The sequence below is a fragment of the Equus caballus genome, chromosome 23, assembly GCF_041296265.1.
Source record: "Equus caballus isolate H_3958 breed thoroughbred chromosome 23, TB-T2T, whole genome shotgun sequence".
NCBI classification, from domain to species: Eukaryota; Metazoa; Chordata; class Mammalia; order Perissodactyla; family Equidae; genus Equus; species Equus caballus.
This window is the reverse complement of record NC_091706.1, coordinates 40,528,933-40,551,406: the sequence shown is the minus strand read 5'-3', so window position 1 is coordinate 40,551,406 and position 22,474 is coordinate 40,528,933. Positions and strand designations below refer to the sequence as shown.

General features: G+C 36.3%; 1 protein-coding gene across 34 annotated transcripts in view; it reads right to left on the bottom strand.

The window, feature by feature from the left end:
• Positions 1-22,474, bottom strand: part of IL33 (interleukin 33) — a 158,166-nt gene that overhangs the window by 32,849 nt on the left and 102,843 nt on the right. For 8 of the 34 annotated variants that reach the window (XM_070248326.1, XM_023627334.2, XM_070248330.1 and 5 more), the window contains exon 2: positions 2,361-2,478. The exons of 3 other annotated variants lie outside the window; for them this stretch is intronic. The gene's annotated coding sequence lies outside the window, so the exon portion shown is untranslated. Of the gene's footprint in view, positions 1-1,200; positions 1,391-2,360; positions 2,492-22,474 lie in introns of those variants that run through there. 23 more of the 34 variants (XM_070248309.1, XM_070248327.1, XM_023627330.2 and 20 more) reach the window with 12 other exon arrangements.

Below are 22,474 nucleotides of genomic sequence, written 5' to 3'. Positions count from 1 at the left end.
GAGAAAATGGTTTCACAAAGATGATTGGCCATGTACTAAACGAAGTCATTTGGAATCGATCTTTCTTGGTTCTTTTTCCTTCATGGGAGTTGACTCTGGGTTTTAATCTCTGGTCTGAAATTTACTGATTGTGTCATCTTGGCTTAGTGCAATCTTTTCAAATTTCACCTGCTTAATTTTATAAATGAAGAAGAGAATATTTATCTTCCAGAGATGTTGTGAGGATTAAATGGGATAATGTGGGAAAAATATCTCACATCGCGTGTATGTTCAGGGATTGATAAGTCACCTTTAATGACAGCTTCTGACTTGGTTTACCTTCATAAGCATCACAACACCTCTCTAGTGTAGACTGTTTTGTTGTTGTTACTGTTTTGTTTGTTCTTTTTTTTACATTTTACACCATAGGAAAAAGATTTAGGCTCAGGAACATTAAGTAAGATCCAAAATCACACAACTAGTCAATGACAGATGATGGATTTGAGGCCTGTCTGACTCAAAAAATCTGTGTTTTTTACTATTACGCTATATTGCACTCATTTAACAACAAAAAGCTTCACAGCTATAGCATGATCTACCAACAGTAACAAGGGCAGCAAGTGAGAGAGGAAGGGCCCCAAACTCCTTCCTCCTCTATGAGCACCTCAACAATGGACTCTGCCTGCCCTCTAAAGCTGTGTCCCTTGAAATGTTCCTTTTGCAGACAGATGTCAGCACCAGAGAACCCAGAGGGAAACTGTGAAGAGATCTACCATGATTTCCTGAAGTCCTTGAATAAAGCATCATTTATTTGACCTAATTAAAGTTTTTTTCCGCTATTCAAGGAGATTATTTTTGGTCTGAATATTTCTAAATGTCCCTGCTGCAAAGTGAAATATAAAGAAGAATTCTGACTGTCACTCTTGATTCCCACTGTGTTGGCCAAAATTTTAATTTGTTGAATGAAAGATACTCTGATTTTGGTACAATCACACTCAAATCTCTGGAAAAGACCTCATGCTATCAGATTTACTGGCATAAATATTCTCTGATGTATATATATTCTTCCCCAATGCTGCCCCCTCTGCAGTACTTCCCTGTAATGATTTAATTCTGCACACAATCTCAAAAAAAGACATCATGCTGTCAGATATACCGGCATAAATATTCCTTGGTGTTTATTTTTTTCTTCCCTTAATGTCGTGGCCCCCCGACTCTTACCTGCTGCAGTATTTCCCCATAATAATTTAATTCTTCTGTGGAGCAGAACTTCTACAACTGAGACTCAGGCACATTCCCTGAAGTCAGTTGCAAGCTCTGTGTCTTTAATCCTCTACAGACCCTAGCCAGGGTGGCAGCTCCCATTTCTCAATCTCTTCTCTTACTTCCAGTCCTATTTCAATCCCTAAGTGAAATTTCCCCTCAGAACTTCTCCCTCTCTATAAATGGAAAAGGGAAAGAGGTACACTCTGGCTGTAGATATTGTAAGTTAAGCAGTGATGGGAAAGAGAAAAATATCTAGGTCAATACATGACTGAGAAAATGAATTATGCAACCGCTAGTCAAGGATTGGTAGGAAATCCAGCATCCTTTCAGAAAAGAGTGGAGAAAATGTGAGATCTGAGCTGCAGAGAGTGATGCCTGTGCTGAGAATTCTTAACTATTGAAGGACACTACTGATTTGTGTGATTCAGCTCCAGCACCCCCAACTTTGGAAAACGGAGAATTCCAAAGTTTTCTGAACACAGAGCTGTGCCTTTTCAGGGATGAAATTAAAAGAGGAAAGATAAGACAGAGAAAAGTGCAAGGAGAAAATATCACCACAAGGCAGACAGCAAGAAATAAAGAGGACAAAACAGTCTTTAAAGGAAAATCTCCAAATGAAGAATAGCAGCAAAGCTAATGAGCTTTTGAATTGACCCATTTAGGATGTCAGTTCCTTATTTTTCACAGATTTTTGAACACATGATTCTCAGGGGATGGTACCTCTCCATCCTTCTGTTTGTTCCCTTTTCTTGAAAACCACTTGTTAACAATCATGAGTAGGTTGTCTTCAATGAGCATTAGATGTATGAAGAAGAATTACCAACTTGCTTTATGAAATTTTGTGATGAGGGAGGAGAATATTTACTATAAAGACTATTACAATCTATTTTAGCAATTTATTAATAATTTTCCAAATCACCTGAAAGAAATCAAAATGGAGTTATAAGTTAGTAGCAACTATTATCATCAACTTTTACTGCTATTGGCAATAATAATAACAAATCAGCCTAGTCATTTATGTTATAGAAATAAAAAACAGTTCTCCTTGGTTCCCAACATCTTACTTTACAAAACCTGACCAAAAAAATCTATCAGAATATTCGTTTCATCCTTACCTTGTGATATCGTTTTGATCTCTCCCCTGACCAGCTGCAGCCGTGTGTTCAGAGAACTTGCAGACTCTATTTATTACCCAAAGTTTGGCAGAGAACCAAACTGCTGGAGAAGGGAGATCTGAGTGGGTGAGATTCCGGCAGATTTTTAAACTCATGTAAAAAGCCAACAATACAATTCTGTCAACATCTAAGTTTCACTGCTTTCTGCCTTCTCCCTGTCTCCATACCAAAATGAATCCAGCAATTATGGATTTTATGTTCTGTGTTTTTTTACTTCCAACTCACATCAGAATCATCTCAAATGTAACTCCTACCCCGTCTTCCACTCACAACCCTTCCTCTGCCCCCACACATTACAACTTGGCTCCCTTCAGAGTTGAACTTCACAATTTCAACTTCAGTGCTATTTATATTGAAATTCTTTTGCCATTTATATTTTCACTTTGGGCCACTGGCTTCTTCATTTACAACCTTCACTGAGAAGTCAATTTATTCTTCCAAACTTCTTTATATATAGGGTCACCCCCTATTGTATATCAGTTATGCGCAGCTTATTTGCAAATAAAAGCTCTCAGATACTCCATGCATCACAACATAACTGACCTGCCTCTCTGCTCCCCATTGTTCATCTCTCCTTCCATATAGCCCACAAATCTTACAGAAGATATCACTTTTTGTTGTAAAAGCAAATCCTACGCTGTAGATCCTAGCTCTTCTTCACCTCATGAGAAATTTTGCTTCTACATGCTCTCTTTCTTTCTCTCTTTTGGCATATGTAATATGCCAACTTGGCTGTTTCTGCATCCTCAGACCATACATCAGAAGGAAGACGGCTGTAGTACTTATAGGATGTTGTGATGGGACTATTTGCTACATACACACAGGCCTAGCAAGTCCCCACCACTGTCCAATCTGCAAGTTTAGAAGGGTGAACTTGAAATAAAGGGGCAGAAACACTGTTCTGAAAAATAAATAACAGGAATCTTTTAGTTTTCTTCTTGGCATACTGGTTAGGGTTCTGGAATTCAAGGGAAAAGGAACTGAGATAGCAAGAGATGACTGACCAGAACTTGGGAAAGGTACAACTGTGATAGCGTCCCTTTTGGAAAAAACTATTGAGGGACTGAGAAACAGTTATCCAGTTTAAAGCTGTTTCCTGTTCTATGTAGTAATGTCCTTTCTTCACCCCTAAGCCTGAGCAATATCTGCTACAAGCCATAGTGTTGTGTTTGTGGAAAAGGAAGGAAAAGGGCTATGTCCACTCTTGTGATAAAGCGGTTAAGAAGGAAGGCAAGCAGGCAGGAGGCTGAGATGACCAATGCTGATTAGGAATTGAGCTGTGTGCAGTAAATTGGAGGGAAAGGTGACAAGTAACAATCAAGGGAATGTCAGCATACTCTACCCTGAGAATTCTTGCAAGTACTGAGATTACAAGGGATAGATAGTGTGACCTTCTAATGTATACTGAACTCTTCATTATTACAAAATTTCCCTCTTTATCTATTTATTTATTTAAGAAGTATCTCTTATAAGCAGTATATAGTTGGTTTTTGTTTTGTTTTTAACCAGTTTGACTATCATTTGTCTTTGAACTGGAATATTTCCTATTTACATTTATTGTAAATACTGACATATTAGCATTTATTTCTATCTTGCTTTATTTTTCTCTATTTTGTCTCCCTGGTTTATGCCTCATTTTCTTTCTTTTCTTGCTTCTTTTGAATTAATCCATTTTTAAAATTATGAAATTTTTCCCTAGCAGTCATACACTATAACTTTTGCCTCCTCAGTAGAGTAAGACTGCAAAAAAACCAGAAACACACAACAAACAAACAAACAAAACTGCCAGAACTTTGGCTCTGCTTTTAAGAAGCTTTCCAACTTTTTTCTTTTTTTGTTTTTGCCTCTCCCTCAGGCAACTGCATAATTTGGCAAGTGTTTTGAAAAAAAAGAAACTCTTCGCATGTCAGGCTTAGTTCTCCAGCCCTCTCTTTTCACTGAGTTCTTGGCTCTTTGAGCCTCTAATTTTGTCTCTTCAGCCCCACAAAACAACCAAAGGCTTTGCTGATTTCTCTGTGTCCTAACAGCAGCCTTCTGCCCAGACAAAACCCAAATTCCCTGCCTCCTACAGAACACACAGAAATGGCAAATACCAGTAGAGGAAAGGCAGCTGTAACTGTCAACTAATCTCTCCTTGGAATCTTGGCTCCTCATCCTGATTGCTTCAGCAGCTTTCTCCTGCCTTTAAACCTTCTCTTGGATATTTTCAGTAGCAACATTGGACTGCCACAAACTACTGAATTCCATTGGAAGTAAAATCTCTGACTGTCTGAGTTGAATACAAATGAAAGCCTGGCTCTAGAAGCCAGGAGGATTGCCGGCCAGTTGGGCTTTCTTCAAGTGGCCGTTGAATTTATTATCCAAACTATAAAACTTTCGAAAATGAAAAGAATGTTATTAATAATTAGGTGAACACTGAAATATGGTTACTCCAGGTTTTATGGCTTTTTTATAGTTCTTCCTCCTTCCCTGTTTCTTCTCAAATACCAAATCTGCCCTACCGATTGCCTGCTTTCAGGGCAGATTCAAGGTATACAGATGACTGTCTGAAATTTTGCAGACTCACAGATACATACTAGATCTGGTGATGTTATTTTGTTCCTAAAAGAGAAAGAAAGCTAAAACTGAGGGTTTGCTACCAACAGATTTTTAAAAACTGAAATTGTAAAGGATATACTTCAGGCAAAGGAAGTTGATCCCAAATGGTAGGTCTGAAATTCAGGTGAGATTAAAGAGCAAAGAGTATTATGAATGTAGAGGTAATGCTAAACAAATATTCACTATAAATGATGAAAATAATATCTTGTAATGTTAAGGGAGAGTAAAACATAGGAAAGACAAGACAGAGAGAAAAGACAAAATATAGTAGATTTAACCCAAATTTATCAATACTTTCACTCCATGAATTAAATGCCCTAGTCAAAGAACTAATTACTACACTTGAAAAGACAAGATCCATTTATATACTGTTTTTAAGAGACATATGCAAAATCTATAAATTGAAATTAAAGGGTAGAAAAATATACGCTGGCAAATCCAAATCAATAGAACGGTGACATTGCTTCATTCATGTTATGCTTTAAGGTAAAAAGTATACCTGAAGATAAAGAAGTTGACTGAATAATGACAAAACATTCAATTCACTGGGAAAAAATACATCTAAACTAACAAATACCTATTAACCTAATCTAAAGTACATTTAAAAAAATGAACAGAATTACAGGGAGAAATACACATATCTATCATTCTAGTGAGACATTGAATACATATATCTTAGCAATTATTATTAAGCAGAAAAAACATCAAATGGATACATAAATTGCACCTCATCTAAGAGTGGAGAATACATACTCTTTTCAAGCACACATAGAACATTACCAAATTAAACATATTCTTGTCCATAAAGTAAGATGCAGAACTATTTCAATTGATGTCACTGAATATGGCAGTGTAGAGAATCCCTCCACAAAAGCAACTAAGCTGGAAAAATCTCATAGAATCCAACTTAACATGACCCTGCAATCTAGTAAAAATTTAGAATAACTGTGGAAAGCTTAATGAAGAAAGAAACTGATGCATTACAATAAGAGAGTGCTGTGGAATTTTAAATTGCCCATTTGCCGTCCTTCATCCCCAAGATCAGTGGCAGCCATGAAGATGGCAGTGTTACCAAACCAGGTTGGGTTTTACCTGTTGCCTGGAAAGCCAAACACCAAGACAATGAGATTGAAGCAGAGAGAGGGTTTAATCACAAGGCAGCCAAGTGAGGAAACAGGAGAATGAATCTCAAATTTGCCTCACCAAAAATGGGGACTCAGGGATATTTATGGCATGGGGGACAAGGTGGTCTGAAATGTGGAGACAGATGATTGGAGCTGAGGAGAGGTGAAGCAATTGATGATCTGTGCAAGCGTAGTCAGACTTCATGCCTCTTCATAGGAAGCACGTTCAAAATGCGTATTATTGTGTTAACATGATCTGAAGGTGGAGTTTTTAGCCTCTTGACATCAAAAGTTCACTTATCAGACATCTGCATGGGCCCAGTTGTTGGGTTTGTGGTCTCAACTGGCCTGAAGTGGACAAGGGATTCTAATTCCTGAAAAACAGCTGAAACACCCTTTACCATGGTGACACAGTCTCCAGGGAGATGTTACCTATAGGAACCTACTGGGAGTCAGATAACATATTGCCTAAACAGCACAATTAACAATGGGTGGGCAAACAGCTTAAAGCCTTAATCAGTAATTGCAAAAAGGAAAAAAAAAATTAGCTCCTGGCTACTTAATCATCAATGGTTAACTGCCCGTTTCAGCAGCCTCCAACACTACTGTAGATGCTAGTACCAGAGGAAGCAAGATGGACCTTATTCTCAAAGAATTGCAGTTGTGTGTTTTGACCTGTCTGGGGTTCCCTAAAGGACTGGTGCAAGTACTTGCTTTTGTTTATCTTATTTGAAGCATTCCCAGGGCTGTGGTGGCTTCCCAGGCAGTGTTTTCCAAAGCATTTAAAGGGAAAAGTATTGGCTGCAGCAGCTTGGGCCAGTGATAAAACAGTCAGAATAAGCAATAAACAGATCAAAAAGCCTGGGAAGGAAAAGGGTGAGAAAGGAGATACATGGGAGAATAACGGCTTTAAAAAATACCCAAGTATACTGGAGACTCAAGGAGGAAACGCTCAGACCCAAAGCTGGACACAGGTTCAGAATAGGCTGAGAAGATCCTACAATTTCACTTCTCGCTGATGAACAGTAAAGAAGAGTTTTTGCATACCATTGAAAATAAGTTGGCATTCCTTCAAATTTGATTATTACAAAGTTGAGATTTTATTGTAATCCCCAGGGAAACCACTAAGAAGAAAATAAAAATATACAGAAAAAGAGATAAGAGGAGAATCAAAATGGTACACTAGAAAAAATCGGTTAATCAAAAAAAGAGTGCAGCAATAGAGGAAATGAAGAAAAAAAGATACAAGACATATGGAAAACAAATAGCAAAATGGCAGAAGTTAAGTCCTTCCTTCTGAGTAGTTACTTTATGTAAATTGATTCAATTTTCCAATACAAAGGCAGAGATTGGCAAAATGGATAAAAAACATGATCCAACTATATGCTGTCTACAAGAGACTCACTTTAGATCCAAAGACACAAATAGATTGAAAGTAAAAGGATGGCAAAAGGTATTCCATGAAAATAACAACCAAAAGAGAGCTAGTGTGGCTAGGCTAATATCAGACAAAATAGACTTTAAGACAAAAATTGTCACAAGAGACAAGGGACATTATACATTGATTAAAAGAACAATGCATCAAGAAGATTGCTAATTATAAATATATTCACACCAAACAAAAGAGCCCCAAAATATATGAAGTAAAAACTGACAGAACTGAAGGGAGACATGGACAATTCAACAATAATAGTTGGAGACTTCAATATCCCATTTTCAATAATGGATAGAATAATTGACAAGAAGATCAATAAAGAAATATAGGTCTTGAATAACATTATGAACCAACTAGATCAAACAAACATCTGTAGAACACTTCAGCCAACAACATCATAATAAGCATGTTTTTCTCAAATGTACATGGAGTATTCTCCCAGAGAGACATATACTAGGCCACACAACAAGTCAATGAATTTAAAAAGATTAAAATCATCCAAAGTTTCTTCTCTGAGCACAATGGAATAAAACAAGAAATCGATAACAGAAGGAAAATTAGAAAATTCACAAATATGGAGAAATTAAATAACATACTCTTAAGCAACTAAGTCAAAGAAGAAGTTACGAGTGAAATTAGAAAATAATTTGAAATGAGTAAAAATGAAAATGCAGCATACCAAAACTTATGGGATGTAGCAAAAACACTTATAAGAGGGAAATTCATAGTGACACAGGTCTACCTCAAGAAATAAGAAAAATCCCAAATAAACAATCTAACATTTAACCTAAAAGAAACTAGCAAAAGAACAGGCAAAGACCAAAGTTAGTAGAAGGAAGGAAATAATAAAGATCAGAGTGAAAATAAATGAATTAGAGGCTAAAAAGACAATAGAAAAGATCAATAAAACAAAGAGCTGGTTCTACAAAAAGAGAAAAGAAATTGACAAGCCATTTACTAGGTTAACCAAGAAAAGAAGAGAGAGGGTTCAAATAAATAAAATTGGAAAGGAAAGAGGAGACATTACAATTGATACCACAGAAATACAAAAGATCGTAAGAGACTACCATGAACAATTATACACCAACAAATTGGATAATGTGGAAGAAATGGATAAATTACTAGAAACATATCATCTTCTAAGACTGAACCAAGAAGAAACAGAAAATCTGAATAGACCAATTACAGTCATGTGGTGTGTAATGACGTTTCAGTCAATAACAGTTCATACATACAACGGTGATCCTATAAAATGAGTACATTATAGCCTAGGTGTGTAGTAGGCTATACCATCAAGGTTTTTATGAGCACACTCTGCAATGTTTGCACAATGAAATCATCTAATGATGCATAACTGAGAACATACCTCTGTCATTAAGTGATGCGTGACTGTACTAGTAAGGAGATTGAATCTGTAATAAAAAATCTCCCAGTACACAAAAGTTCAGGACCAGATGGCTTCACTGGTGAATTATACCAAACATTCAAAGAATATTTAATACCTATCCTTCTCAAATTCTTCCAAAAGATTGAAGAGAAGGAAAAGTTTCCAACTCATTTTATGAGGCCAGCATTACCCAGATACCATAACAAGACAAGGATACCACAAAAAAAGAAAAATACAGGCCAATATCCCTGATGAACTTAGATGCAAAAGTCCTCAAAAAAATCAGCAAACCAAATTCAACAATACATTAAAAGGATCATACACCATGATCAAGTGGGATTTATTCCAGTGATGCAAGGATGGTTCAACATCTGCAAATCAGTCAGTATGATACACCAGATTAACAAAATGCAGGATAAAAATCATATGATCATCTCAATAGATGCAGAAAAAGCACTTACAATTCAACATCCATTTATGATAAAAACTCTCAACAAAGTAGGTATCGAGGGAACCTATCAACATAATAAAGGCCATATATGACAAATCCAGAGCTAACATGATACTAAACAGTGAAAAGCTGAAGCTTTTCCTCTAAGATCAGGAACAAATCCAGGATGTCTGCTCTTTCCACTTTTATTCAACATATTATTGGCAGTTCTAGCAAGAGCAATTAGGCAAGAAAAAGAAATAAAACATCCAAATTGGAAAGGAAGAAGTAAAACTCACTATGTGCAGAAGATGTGATACTATATATAGAAAACCCTAAAGACCCCATCGAAAAACTGTTAGAACTAATAAATGAATTCAGTAAAGTTGCATGATACAAAATCAGCGTACATAAATCTGTGGCTTTTCTATACACTAACAATGAACTATCAGAAAGAGAAATATAGAAAGAAATTCCACTTACAATTGCAAGAAAAAGAATAAAACACCTAGACATAAAGTTAACCAGGGAGGTGAAAGACCTCTACACTGAAAACTAAAAAACATTGAAGAAGGAAATTGAAGAAGAAGTAAATAAATAGAAAGATATTGCCTGTTCATGGATTGGAATAATTAACATTGTCAAAATGTCCATACTACCCCAAGAAATCTATAGATTCAATGCAATCCCTACTAAAATTCAAATGGCGTTTTTCAAAGAATTAGAATAAAGGATTCTAAAATTTGTATGAAACCAGCTGTATGTCTACACAGTAGCAATGAATCAAAAAATAAAATCAAGAAAACGATTCTATTTCCAGTAGTATCAGAAAGAATAAACTACTTAGGAACAAATTTGACTAGGAGATGTAAGAATTGTACACTGAAAGATTGTTGAAAGAAATTAAAGAAGATATAAATGAATGGAAACACATTCCATGTTCATGAATCAAAGGGCTTAATATTGTTAAGATGGCAATACTCCCCAAGTTGGTTTATAGATTCAGCATAATCACCATCAGAATTCTAGCTTTCTTCTTTGTAGAAGAAAGACTTTGATAAACTCATTCTAAAATTCATATAGAATTGCAAGGGACCCAGAATAGCTAAAATAATCTTGAAAAAGAACAAAATTGGAGGACTCTCACTTCCTGATTTCAAAACTTACTACAAAGCTAAAAGAATCAAAACGGCCAAATGTACTGACATGAAGACAGATACGCAGAACAAAGGAATGGAGAACCCAGAAATAATCCCTCGCATATATGGTCAAATGATTTTTGTCAAGGGTGCCAAGGCCATTCAATGGGGAAAGGAATGGCCTTTCTGACAGTTGTGTTGGGACATTGGATATCCACATTGAAAAGAATGAAGTTGGACCTCTACTTCACACCATTTGCAAAATACATCAAAATGGATCAAAGACCTAAATGTAAGGACTAAAACTATAAAAATTTTAGAAGAAAATACAGGGGTAAATCTTCATTACCTTATATTTGGAAATAGATTTTTAGATCAGCCCTTGTGTAATATGAGACAGAAATAGATATTTGTTGTAACAATTTGCAGCTATTGGCTATGCAGCGTGACTCAGTGAAAGCTCACCAGAAGCCTGAGGGCAATGGAGCCAAGTAGGGCAGCCCATAAAGTCAGCCTCTATGGTCACAGAGCAGGGTTGTGGGATGGGGAGAGTGGGCCTGAGGGACACTCAGAAGGCATCTAGCCCAAAGGCCAGGGTCCCCTTCTTTAGAATTTTGCCCTCAGCAGTCATGTCTCTCTGCAGGCCAAGAATCTAGCCTGAGTTGGAGCTGGTGGCATGATCCCTAGGTCACTGGATATCCTCCCAGACTGACACACCACCTCCTGGAGGAAACCTCTAATGGTGCCTCATTTTTCTTTGTATCCTCTGTGCTCAGCACTTGCTCATGGGATATGTAATAAAGATGTAGGTGTTGACACAGTGAAGGTAGAAATACTTATTTCTGACTCAGTTTCACAGGATCATATTATACAATTTCCCTATTCCTCTTCCAACCCATATAAGACCATCTGGGATTAATCTCTTTGAAAAATTAATTTGAAAAGGCTCTTTTCCTCACTGTTAAAATATTTGTTGACCAGAATGTGGTATGACTTGAACAATGTGCTCCTCAAATATCTGCTGTAAATGCTCCATCTTGAATCTCTAGCTCTTAGGGTTCTTTTTCTTCTCTAATTCCACAGAAATCAGAACTGCGTAAAGGTCAATCTTCCTTTAGCAAAAAACAGTAGAAACCAAATACCCTGAGTACAATCAGGCTAGCAAAGTCTAAAGTTCAACCCTGAAATTTAGTATCAGGTATCACCTATTCTTATCCGCAATTTTCTCTTGACTTAAAGCTATTGTTGGTTAATCTGACTCTGCATAGTGGCTCAAAGATGAAATTGTGAGAGTAATAAAATGCAGAGAATCACAGGTGTGTTCCTGTGAAAGACATTTTAACAAGTGAATGTGGTGGTTTTTATGTCTCATTCTTGGGCATGTGTCCCAGGCGCTGGGCATTCCTGCTCCCATTGGTATTACAATGAAGTGCAATGTTTGCTTTCCGTCTCATCTATAAGGTGTGAGCTGCTAGATGAACCTCATCATATGCAAATATCTCTGTGACTAAATTAGGCCCTGGCACCTAGGAAAGCTCAATAAGTATTTTCTGAATGGATGATTTCCCCAGATTGTAATAGTAAGACAAATTGCTAAGTGTACTATTTGCTCACTCTGAGTCATGCACTATGCTAAGCATCTTGCATGTACTATCTCATTTAATTTTACAGTAATTCAATGAAGTTGATACTAGTTATCCTCACTTTGCTGATTTATAACCAATGTTTTGAGATAAGCAACTTTCCCAAGTCAGTTTTTAAAATATATCTAGAATTTGATCACTTATCACCACTTTACTCCTCTCACCTGGTCCAAGTCACTATCATTTCTCACCTGGATGTACTGTTCTCCAAATATCAGTTAGCTCAAGTGGCTTATAGCGTTGTTCAGATCTTTTATGTCTTCACAGAATTTTTTGTCTAGCTGTTTTATCAATTGCTGAGAAAGGGGTGTAAAATCTATAACCATACTAGTTAAATTGTCTATTTCTCTTGTTAATTCTGTCAATTTTGACATCATGCATTTAGAAACTCTGTTATTAGGTACATACACACATTATTCTTTTGTCTCGCTTTTATTATTTTGAAAGGTCCTTTTTTTCTCATGATGTCTTTGTCTCAAAGTCTACTTTATTTGATATTAATAGAACTGCTCCAGTCTTGTTATTCTCACTATTTGTATGATATATATTTTTCATCCATTTACTTTCAAGCTATCTGTGTCTTTATATTTAAAGTACATCTCTAGTAAACAACATATGTTTGGAATTCCTTTTTATCCATTCTGACAGTTTCTGACTTTTCATTTGAATCTTTAGTCTATTAACACAATGTAATTATTGATATGATTGGATTCAGGTCTACCATTTTACTATTTGTTTCACTTTGACTCCTGTGGTTTTTATTCCTTTTTCCTACATTTTTTGGATTATTTGAATATATTTTAGAATTCCATTTTAATTTACCTACTGTCTTTTTAGCTATAGTTTTTTGCATTTTTAGTGGATTTATAGGCATTGCAATTCACATCACTAACTTTTAACAGTCTGCTTTGAGTTAATATTGTACTGCTTCACAGAAAATGGGGAAAACTAGCTAGTGTATAGGTTGATTTACCATCCCCTTATGCTATAGATGTCATATGCATTACACCTACATATATTACAAGCCCTACAATATAATTTATGCTTCTAATAGTTTGTGTGGATTTTAAAGAAATTAAGGGGAAATAGTCTTCTTTTAAATTTTATTTTATTCAGGTCATAATGGTTTATAATACTGTGAAATTTCAGGTGTACGTTACTATTTGTCAGTCACCATATATATGTGCCCCTTTACCCCTTATTCTCACCCCGTAAACCTCTTCCCTTCTGGTAACCACTGATCTGTGATCTTTGTCCATTTATCTGTTTATCTTCCACATATGACTGAAATCACACGGTGTTTGTCTTTCTCTGTCGGGCTTATTTTGCTTAACATATTACCATCAAGGTCCATCCAGGTTGTTGCAAATGGGATGATTTTGTCTTTTTTATGGCTGAGTAGTATTCCATTGTGTGTGTGTGTATATATATATATATATATATATATATATATATATATATATATACCACCTCTTCTTTATCCAGTCATCAGTCAGTGGCACTTAGGTTGCTTCCACAACTTGGCTATTGTGAATAATGCTGCAATGAACATATGGGTGCATAAGTCTCTTTGAATTGCTGATTTCAAGTTCTTTGGATAAGTACCCAGTAGTGGGATAGCTGGGTTGTATGGCATTTCTATTTGTAATTTTTAAAGAAATTTTCATACTGTTTTCCGTAGTGATTGCACTAGTTTGCATTCCCACCAGCAGTATATGAGGGTTCCCTTTTCTCCACATCCTCCCCAACATTTGCTATTTTTTGTCTTTGGAATTATAGTCATTCTAATGGGTATAAGGTGATATCTCATTGTAGTTTTGATTTGCATTTCCCTAATTATTGGTGATGTTGAACATCTTTTCGTGTACCTACCGGCCTTCTGTATATCTTCTTTTGAAAAATGTGTGGTCATATCCTCTGCCTACTTTTTGATCAGGTTGTTTTTTTTTTTTTTTTTTGATGTTGAGTTGTATGAGCTCTTTATTTATTTTGGAGATTAACCCTTTGTCAGATAATATGATTTGCAAATATTTTCTCCCAGTTGGTGGGTTGTCTTTTCCTTTTTTCCTGATTTCCTTTGCCTTGCAGAAGCTGTTTAGTCTGATGAAGTCCCATTTGTTTAGTTTTTCTTTTCTTTCCCTTGCTCAAGTTGACATGGAATTTGAAAAGATGCTGTTAAGACCAATGTCAAAGAGTACTGCCTATATTTTCTTCTAGGAGTTTTATGTTTTCACATCTTACCTTCAAGTCTTTAATCCATTTTGAGTTAATTTTTGTGTATGGTGAAAAATAATGATCTATTTTCATTCTTTTGTATGTGGCTGTCCAGTTTTCCCAACACCATTTATTGAAGAGAATTTCTTTTCTCCATTGTATATTCTTGGCTTCTTAGTTGAAGATTCACTGCCCATAGATGTGTGGTTTTTATTTCTGGGCTTTCATACTGTTCCATTGATCCATGTGTCTGTTTTTGTACCAGTACCATGCTGTTTTGATTACTATAGCTTTGTAGTATATTTTGAAATCAGAGATTGTGATGCTTCCAGCATTCTTCTTTTTTCTCAGGATTGCTTTAGCTATTCAAGAACTTTGTTGCCCCATATGAATTTTAGGATTCTTTATTCTATTTCCATGAAGAATGTCATTGGGATTGGGATTGCATTGAATCTGTAGATTGCTTTAGGTAATATGGACATTCTAACTATGTTTATTCTTCTAATCCCTATGCATAGAATATCATTCCATTTCTTTATGTCATCATCAATCTCTTTCAATAATATCTTATAGTTTTTATTGTATAGGTCTTTCACCTCTTTGGTTAAATTTATTCCTAGATGTTTTATTCTTTTTGTTGTGATTGTAAGTGGGATTGTATGTTTCAGTTCTCTTTCTGTTAGTTCATTATTAGAGTATAGAAATGCAACTAATTTTCATAAGTTGATTTTGTACCCTGCAACTTTGCTGTAGTTGTTGATTATTCCTAATAGTTTTCCAATGGATTCTTTAGAGTTTTCCCAATATAGAATCATGTCCTCTGCAAACAGTGAGAGTTTCACTTCCTCCTTACCTATTTGGATACATTTTATTTCTTTTTCTTGCCTAATTGCTCTGGCCAAAACTTCTCATACTATGTTGAATAAGAGTGGTGAGAGAGGGCACCCTTATCTTGTTCCTGTTCTCAGAGGGATAGCTTTCAGTTTTTCCCCATTAAGTATGATGTTGGCCTGGGTTTGTCATATCTGGACTTTATTATGTTGAGGTAGTTTCCTTCTATATCCATTTTATTGAGAGTTTTTATCATAAATGGATGTTGGATCTTGTCAAATGCTTTCTCTGCATCTGTTGAGATAATGATGTGGTTTATATTCCTTAATTTGTTAATGTAGTGTATCACATTGATTGATTTGAGGATGTTGAACGATCCCTGTACCTGGTATAAATCCCGGTTGATCATGGTGTATGATCCTTTCGATGTGTTGCTGTGTTCCAACTATTCTCAACTCAATCCTTTTCAAAAAAGAAAGTATTAAATCTTCTTTGAATGTTTGGTGAATTCTCCTGAAAAGCCATCTGGTCCTGGACTTTTGGTTGTGGGGAGGTTTTTGATTACTGTTTCAATCTCTTTATTTGTGATTGGTCTGTGCAAATTCTCTATTTCTTCTTGATTCAGTTTGGGGATGTATGAGTCTAAGAAATTAATCCATTTCTTCTAGATTGTTCAATTTGTGGGCATATAGTTTTTCATAGTATACTCTTAAAATCCTTTTTATTTCTGTGGTATCCATTGTAATTTCTCCTCTTTCATTCCTAATTTTTTTAATTTGAGCCTTCTCACTTTTTTTATTAGTGAGTCTGGCTAAAAGTTTGTCTATTTAGTTTCTCTTCTCAAAGAACAAGCTCTTAGTTTCATTGATAGTTTCTACTATTTTTTTTTGTTTCTATTTCATTTATTTCTGCTCTAATTTTTATTATTTCCCTCCTTCTGCTGACTTTCAGCTTTGTTTGTTTTCTTTTTCTAGTTCTGTTAGGTGTAGTTTAAGGTTGCTTATTTGAGATTTTTCTTGTTTGTTAAGGTGGGCTTGTATTGCTATGAATTTCCTTCATAGGACTAGTTTTGCTACACCCCATATGAGTTGGTATGTTATATTTTCATTTTCATTCATCTCCAGATTTTTTTATGTCTTTGTTGATCTATCGGTTGTTCAATAGCATGTTGTTTAGTCTTCATATATTTGTGACTTTCCCAGCTTTTGCTTGTAGTTGATTTCTAGTTTCATAGCATTATGTTTGGAAAAGATGCTTGATATGATTTCAATCTTCTTAAATTTATTTAGACTTGCCTTGTTTCCCAACATATGGTCTATCTTTGAGAATGTTCCATGTGCACTTGAGAAGAAAGTGTATTCTTCTGATTTCAGATGGAGTGTTCTATATATATCAATTAAGTCCATCTGGTCCATATTTTCATTTAAGACTACTGTTTCCATGTTGACTTTCTACCTGGATGATCTATTCATTGATGTAAGTCGTGGGTCAAGGTCCCCTACTATTATTGTGTTGCTGTTAATTTCTCCTTTTAGGTCTGTTAATTGTTGCTTTATATACTTTGGTGTTCCTGTGTTAGGTGCATATATATTTACAAGTTTTATGTCCTTTTGGTGGAATGTCCCTTTTATCATGATATAGTGCCCCTCTTTGTCTCTCATTACCCGTTTTATCTTGAAATCTACTTTGTCTGATATAATAATGGCAACACCTGTTTTATTTTGTTTGCCATTAGCTTGTAGTATCATCTTCCATCCCTTCACTCTGAGCTTGTATTTGTCTTATAGCTGAGATGTGTTTCCTGAAGGCAGCATACTGTTGTGTCTTGCTTTTTAATCCATCCAGCCACTCTGTGTTTTTTGATCAGAAAATTCAATCAGTTTACATTTAGAGTGATTATAGATATATAAGGTCTTAATACTGCCATTTTATCACTTGTTTTCCCATTTTTTCGTATTTCCCTTGTTTCTCATCCTATGTATTTCCAACTGCCAGTTCAGTTTGGTGTTTCTCTATGATAGTTTTCTCTTTATTTATCATTTGTGTCTCTATTCTGGTTTTTTGTTTAGTGGTTACTGTGAGGTTTGTATAAAAGATCTTGCAGATGAGATGGTCCATTTTCTGATAGCCTCTTATTTCCTTAGCCTAAGCCAGTTCCATCCCTTTCCTCTTCCCATATGAGTTATGTCGGTGTTGCAATCCAATGTATACATCAGGATAGATGCGGAGAGGGCTGATGGCCACTCTGAGATTATTATAACCAGCGTTTCAATATATACAAAGCTTACATCTGTTAAACATACACAGGCGTTCTGGATGAAGTAATTAGCGAATGCCAAGAATTCTTAGTGATTTCTCAAGGAGCCCTCCCTTGGCCTCTGTTTTGATATTATCATGTTATTGCTGTGCTCGTATATTTTATCTTGGAGCATGCAAGTCCTCCTAGGCAATGGCCCCTCCTGCTCCCGATATCATGTCTCCATCTGTGCCCCCAGGCGACCGATGCCTGTCTTAGGTTGCCTCCCCCTGGAGGTCTTACCCGTCATTGGCTAACCGGCCTTCTCACCTCCAGGTCACAGTTTGTTGACAAACTTTTTCCAGTGATTATTAACCCTTCCTGCGTCAGGGGCGGCTACAAGTTACTGTTGTCACAACTTATTCCATTTTGTGTTCTGAGTTTGTGATTAAAATGAAGTGATTTTTGTTATTTTTGATGCGTTCCTTCTCTTTATCTTTAACGTTGTAATTAAGTGTGCTAACCTGTTCTGATAGAGAGCTGAAATTTTCTGATTTTGTCTGCCTATTTATCTCCTTGCTCAAGGCTTTGTAAACTCTTTCCTTTTTTTCGGGTATGAGGGCCTTCTTGATCATTTCTTATAGGGGGGTCCTGAGATGAACTCCCTCAGCTTTTAGTTACCTTTTAGTTATTTCTCCAACATATCTGAAGGATAGTTTCACCAGGTTGAGTATTCTTGGCTGAAAGTTTTTGTCTTTCAGAATTTTGAAAATATCCTTCTACTCTCTCCTAGCCTGTAAGTTTTCTGCTAAGAAATCTGCTGAAAGTCTGATAGGAATTCCTTTGTAAATTATTTTCTTCTGCCTTGTTGCCCCTAATATTTTTTCTTTGTGATTGGCTTTTGCCAGTATGCCTCAGAGAAGGTCTTTTTGCATTGATGTAATTAGGAATCCTTTTAGCTTCATTTACATGTAATTCCAGCTCCCTCCCCAGGTTTGGAAAGTTCTCAGCTATTATTTCTTTGAACAAGCTCTCCACTCCTTTCTTCCTCTCTTCTCCTTCTTGAATACCTATAGTCCTTATGTTGCATTTTGTAATTGAGTCAGATATTTCTTGGAGAATTTCTTCGTTTCTTTTTAGTCTTAGTTCTCTCTCATTGTCCATCTGCAGCATTTCTATGTTTCTGTCCTCTAAATTACTGATTCTGTCCTCCATAATATCAGCTCTATTTTTTAAGGATTCCAGGTTTTTCTTTATCTCATTGATAGTGTTTTTCATCTCCAATATTTGTGATTTTTTTCCAGTCATTTCAATCTCTTTTGTGAATAGTTCCCTCTGTTCATTAATTTTATTCCTGAGATCCTTAAACTCTCTTTCTGAATCTTCTTATAACTCATTGTGTTTCTTTATAACTATTTTGAATTCTCTATCATTTAGGTTGTAAATTTCTGTGACTTCAGGATTGATTTCTGAGTACTTGTCATTTTCCTTCTGGTCTGGAGTGTTAATATACCTCTCCATGCTATTTGATGGGGTGGACTTTTGCTATTGCGTAAAGTAGCATCTGGTAGCAGATTCCACCTGCCACCACTGGAGGGGGCAGGAACGGTGTTATCTGAGCCCACTGTGACCCTTTGCAGATGTGGCTATCCAGCTGTGCCACCAGAGCCCATCTGTGTTTGGCTGCTGGCCACTCTGTTTCATGGACATATGTTCAGGTGCTCTGGCAGGGATCCTCTGCTCTGGCCAACTGGCTGAGCTGGTGTGCCAAGTAGGAGGGGTGGAGAGGCACTTTCTTTCATGTGCAGGATATTCCTGTGATTGTTTCACTGTCTCGGTGTGGAGCATTCCCACAGGCTTGGAGGGAATTGTGAGAGCACAAGCATTCCCACAGAGGGCTGCCTTTTCCTCCTTCTCCTCTCTGTCACGTGCCAGTTACTGTGCAATGTCCCATGCCCTAGATCACTGCTGGTTGGGAGGGATAGGAGATCTCCTTTTGTTCCTCTGCTGCCTCCCGGAGGGTGTCCAGCACTTCCACCTTCAGACCTAAGGCTGTGTGGATCTCTCGGACGTCTATTGTGTTCTGTGAATGTCTTCAGTTGGTTTATGAATGTCCTTTTCATTGTATCTTAAGGAAGAGAGACTAACAGAAGAGCTCACTCTCCTGTGATGCTGACATCACTCTTGGGAAATAGTCTTTTGTGTTTACAAACATAGTTACCATTTACGATGATCTTTCATTCCTTCTTGAAGATCTGAATTTCCACATGGTTTTATTTCTCTTCAGACTGAAGAACTTACTTCAATATTATTTGTTGTACCACAGATGTGGTGGTAATGAGTTCTCTTAGTTTCCTTTTATCTGAAAATCTTATTTCACTTTCATTCATGAAAGATGTTTTAGCTGAATATAGAATTCTGAGCTGACAGGTTTCTCCCCTAGTGCTTTAAAGATATCATTTTGCTGTCTTCTAGCCTCCATTGCCTCTTATGAGAAAGCAGCTGTCATTTACACTGTCATTTCCTTATATGTAATATATCATTTTTCTCTTTCTTTCAAATATTTTTCTCCCGTCTTTATCTGCTTGCCTATGATGTACTGAGGAGGATTTTATCAACTTATTTTTCCTTTATTGGCTTCACCAAGCTTCTTAAAATTGTGAATGTGTGTTTTATGCTAAATTTGGGGGATTGGGGCATTTTTTTCCATCTCAATTAACTCTCTCCTCTTCTTCAATTATCCAATTACATATATGTTAGAACTTTTGATATTATCCCATTGTTCCATAGGCATTGTTAAATTAAAAAAAATTTTATTTATGTTCTTCAAATTGGGTAGTTTCTATTGATCTATTTTCCAGTCTGTTGGTTCTTTCCTCTGTCATTGCATTCTGTTCTTAAGCCTACCCAGTGAATTTTTTATTTTAGCTATTTATTTTTCAGTTTGAAAATTTCCAATTGGGCCTTTCTTCTGCTGAAATTTCCCATCTTTTCATTAATTGTGAGTTTATTTTTTTTTATGCCACTGAGTATGATTTTAATGTAAGCTTTGAAATGTCAGCTAATTCCAACATCAGCGTCATCCTAGGTTGTTTTCTGTTGATGTATTTTCTTACGAATTCATCATGCTTTCCCACTTCTTGGAATGCTGTGTAATTTTGGATTACATCCTCAATATTGTCAGTGATATGATGTAGAAGCTCTGGAATTTGAATATTCGTCTGAAGAATATTGATTTTTAAAAACATACAGTTAACTTTTCCTTTGCAATGAGTGTAGTTTAAATGTTAGTTCATTTCTTTTAACCTCAACTGGTCTACTTTGAGTCCTTCCCCAATATGTATCTTCAAGGGTTAGACAGAGATTTTGGCAAATTTTATACCCAGAATTTGGGGCTTCCACTTTTTGGTTCTCTCCTCTCTGGGATTTCCTCCTTTATTTTTTAGTGGATGTAGTGTCCCAAACTCAAACCCTCTTCTCTAGTTCTTAAGGAATTAAAACTATGGTTTTCTATCAAAGCTTAAGCCACCTCACATGGCTAAAAGTCACACTAATAAAATGGGAAACTGGCCTTTGTTCTCTTCTGTCAAGTATTGAATCCCTGTAGTATCTACTTGTTTTTGTCACTATCTGGTAGCAAGTATTTGTTTTTATATTTTTTTCTACTTCATACTTGTTATCTATGAGAGGACTGATTTGGTAACTGGCGTCATTGGAAGTGGTTCTTTCATTTATTGCTTTTTTGCTAATCTTTTGTTGTAAAATAAAACACAGATACAGAAAACCATCCAAAATAAATGTATAACTTAAGGAAATGTGTTGTCTGCAGCCACAAAGGGCAAGGAATGACAGGTACTGCCAAAGCTACTTGGTTGTTTAAGCAATCAAAGTTTATCGATAAAGGGAAACAGAATGAGGAGCAGGGATTAAGGGGAACAACAAATGGGTACTTACAACATCCACACCACAATCAGCCTGGGAAGTCCCAATAGTTTGTACAGCAGGTGGGAGTGCCAATTGTCCAGGTCAGAGGCAAAGTGTCCTTTCCTCAGTGAGCCTCCCAATTGTTCTATGCCTGTGACTCCCTGTTATCTTAAGGTTTCTCTGGTTTCTGAGTCAGGGTTTCATACCTTTTGATACTTTGAGTTATTTCTTCTTGTTCCCACAGATAGGGTGTTTTCTAAAGTCCAGTCAGGTGCCTGTCAGGGTGGCCAGCCCAGACAAGGAATATGACTCAGGATATATTCTTTGTAACTTGTGCCTTAGAGTCAGGGTGGAAGTGGCCATCTTTGGCCCCGAGCCCAGACACATTCCTTCATGTAGGGCCCAGGCCCAGTATTCTTGGAAGGTGGGGAGGTCAATGAACTCTGTACAAAACGTTATAAGACAACCTTGTAATCACCTCCCACGTCAGAAAACAGAATCCTGTCACACTTCAGAAGCCACTTCCGTGCGCCCCCTCCTGTCACAACCCTGCTACTCTGCCCATAATTAACAACTACTTTAACCTTTATAGCAATTATTCTCTTGCACTTTGTAGTTTTTTCTTCCAAATGTGCATCTCTAGATATCATAGTTTGTCATGTTTTAAAATACTCCTACTCAAATATAAGCTCCATGAGCGCAAGAGTTTTTGTACATTTTGTTCACTATTTTATCCTTAATACCTAGAACAGTACCTGGCACAGAGTAGGCACTCAATAAGTATTTGCTGAATGAATGAATTAACAAGCATAATTTCTGCTATGTGTTGCTGTCTCTCCTCATATTCTCAACATTGAATATTCAGAGATCTAAAAATTACTCTGGAAACATTGATATGTCTTTATATTACTTAAAGAAAATGCCCTTCTCTGGAAAAAATGACAAGTTATAGTAGCTTCTGTTCTTTTTACAACTCAATGCATTCATTCAATCAACAAATATTTACTGAACACCTCTGAAGTGCCAAGCACTAATCTATACACAGAAAATACAACACTAAAATGGCAGAAAAATCCCCTCACCCTGGAGAACT